Source organism: Rattus rattus, unplaced genomic scaffold (genome assembly GCF_011064425.1).
Source record: "Rattus rattus isolate New Zealand unplaced genomic scaffold, Rrattus_CSIRO_v1 flattened_line_162889, whole genome shotgun sequence".
NCBI lineage: Eukaryota > Metazoa > Chordata > Mammalia > Rodentia > Muridae > Rattus > Rattus rattus.
In genome coordinates, this window is record NW_022651632.1 from 567 (window position 1) to 3,831 (window position 3,265).

The 3,265-nt window shown below is 41.9% G+C and overlaps 1 pseudogene; it reads left to right on the forward strand.

Moving 5' to 3' along the window:
• The first annotated feature begins 998 nt into the window (after positions 1-998).
• On the forward strand, positions 999-1,975 carry LOC116889794 (annotated as a pseudogene).
• The last annotated feature ends 1,290 nt before the right edge of the window (positions 1,976-3,265 follow it).

Below are 3,265 nucleotides of genomic sequence, written 5' to 3' on the forward strand. Positions count from 1 at the left end.
TCTATCCTAAACAAAAGGATATTCCTTCTTCTCAACTCCTCATGGTACTTTCCAAAATTGACCATATAACTGGTCAAAAAACGGCCCTCAACAGGTACAGAAAGATAGAAATAATCCCATGAGTGCTAGACCACCACCCTAAAGCTGGTCTTCCAATAACAATAAAAGAACACCTGACATATCGTGAAGGTGAACAATGCTCTACTCAATGATACCTGGTCAAGGAAGAAATAAAAGAAATTAAGAACTTTTTAGAATTTAATGAAAATGAAGGTACAACATACCCAAACTTATGGGACACAATGAAAGCTGTGCTAAGAGGAAAACTCATAGCGCTGAGTGCCTGCAGAAAGAAACAGGAGAGAGCATATGTCACCAGCTTGACAGCATACCTAAAAGCTCTAGAACAAAAAGAAGTAAATACTCCCAGGAGGAGTAGAAGGCAGGAAATAATTAAACTCAGAGCTGAAATCAACCAAGTAGAAACAAAAAGGACCATAGAAAGAATCAACAGAACCAAAAGTAGGTTCTTTGAGAAAATCAACAAGATAGATAAACCCATAGCCAGACTAACGAGAGGACACAGAGAGTGTGTCCAAATTAACAAAATCAGAAATGAAAAGGGAGACATAACTATAGATTCAGAGGAAATTCAAAAAATCATCAGGGTTAGTGTTTGGGGTAAACAGAGGTTAGGGTGTCTTCAGATCGGGCGAACCTCTGCTTCAGGAGGACCATGGCGCTCAAGAGGTCACTAGGAACACAAAAATTAACACAAAAATAAGGCCAATGTCCAGCATGGCAGGCGCCAAGCGATGTGCCTGCAGTTGTTGCCTCAAAACCTGCTGAGATCAGGGAACTGCTCCCTGGAGACATTGGTAATAAAGTGCCGTATCAGTCAAATACCCCTCAAAGGAAACAAAAAAGTTAGGTTCTGGGAACAGTTACTGTAAAGCCCACCAAAAAACCTGGATAAGGTGCCCGTGTGTGTGAACCAGAGGTGGAACTGATGAGCCTGAGCCTGAACCTGAACCTGTTATGGAAGTGAAACACTCTCCTGAGCCTATTTTGTCCAGATACTCCTCTCAAGCCCAATGGAAACATATCTGGATGTGCACCCGCAGAAGAATATCTGTGTCAGGGCTTTCTGGATGTGATTCTTGCAGTGAGCGATGTGTAGATGCAGGCGCGGTGGTGATCCAAACTCTGTAGTGAATATGTGAAAAGATATCTATGCTTACCTAGACAATTGGTGGAAGAGCAGTCAGTTAGACCAAAATACTCCACTGGGACGATAATCACTGGAAATAAGGAGAGCCATCTCAATCGGCTAGCTAATACAGGTTCAGATAAATTTCGCTGCTGCAGGAGACCATGTATACGCTGTGTCCATTATTGATCGTTCATGCAGGACAGTTGTGTGTGCCCAGAAGATGCTGCAGCTGGTTGGTGTAACTGCCATGTTTATTGCAAGCAAATGAGGAGATGTACCCTCCAGAGACTGTGACTTACGTGCTTTTGTGACTAACCCACCAGATCAAAGATGATGGAGATGAAGATTCACGAGTTCTGAATCAGTCTGGGTCGTCCTCTGCCTCTGCACTTCCTCCGTAGAGCATCTAAAATTGGAGAGGTCGATGTTGAGCAGCATACTTTGGCCAAATACCTCATGGAGCTCTCCATGCTGGACTACGACATGGTGCATTTTGCCCCTTCTCAAATTGCAGCTGGGGCTTTTTGCTTAGCCCTGAAAATTCTTGACAACGGTGAATGGACACCAACTCTGCAGCACTACCTGTCCCACACTGAGGAATCTCTGCTTCCTGTGATGCAGCACCTGGCTAAGAACATAGTCATGGTGAACCGTGGCCTCACAAAGCACATGACGATCAAGAACAAGTATGCAACATCTAAGCATGCTAAGATCAGCACTCTGGCACAGCTGAATTGTACACTAGTTCAGAATTTGGTCTAAGGCCTTGACAGGGCGAACTCGAATGGACTACCTCATCTGCAGATGCAGTTACCATGTGCTGCCTGTACATAGGATACCATGTTTATTTGCTCTTCAATAAAGGTTGTGACTTTTTTACTTTGCATAGCTCAACTCATTTGAATGTGGTTGCTTCTGACTTTAGGATAACAGAAGTTGTCAAAGAATTTAGGAGTATATAAAAAACTGCTTCTAGTTTAACAGTGGATTCAGTTAGTGTATATATGTGTAGCCTATATTTTATATACTTGCTTCACTTTGTGTGTCCTTATCATGTGGTCGTCCGCCTAGCTCTGGGTTAAACACTAGTCTACCCGCTAGTCCTGCCGCCGAAGCCACTGTCTCTTGAGCTGTCAACTTTCAGATCTGGAAACAGTGTTTTTGTTATAAATTATTTTATTTGTTCTTGCAGGTGGAAGGTAGGATGTTCAAAATTGGGGTGTCTTAAAATAATTTGCCCCCAAGTCTCAGTACCAACAGACAGGGGTGCATTCTTGTATATCCTGTAGATAGAATCATGCATTTTATTGTGGGATGTTTTATGTGGGTCACTTATCAACAGTATTCCTTTTAGCATCCTTCAAGGCTTATATTGCATTTCCTAGTGTGAATAAACTATGTAATATAGTCAATCGTTCCCCTAGTGATATTCAAGTGCATTCTCTCGCTGCCTCTCCACAATGCTGCTTAACGCTGTTTAATACCTTGCCTGCTCCATGCATTGTAGCTCTGACAGCCAGATGAGTGCGGCTGGCACCATGCCAAGGTGCCACTTCTTCCTCCTGTTTTGTAACACCAACTGGAAAAAAATCCTGTCTCATTTGCTGTTTTAATTTATACATCTGATTCCGAGTTGAATAAAATTGTATTTCTGGAAAAAAAATCATCAGATCTTACTATAAAAGCCTATATTCATCAAAACTTGAAAATCTGCAGGAAATGGACAATTTCCTAGACAGATACCAGGTACCGAAGTTAAATCAGGAACAGATAAACCAGTTAAACAACCCCATAACTCCTAAGGAAATAGAAGCAGTCATTAAAGGTCTCCCAAGCAAAAAGAGCCCAGGTCTAGATGGGTTTAGTGCAGAATTCTATCAGACCTTCATAGAAGACCTCATACCAATATTATCCAAACTATTCCACAAAATTGAAACAGATGGAGCACTACCGAATTCCTTCTATGAAGCCACAATTACTCTTATACCTAAACCACACAAAGACCCAACAAAGAAAGAGAACTTCAGACCAATTTCCCTTATGAATATCGAC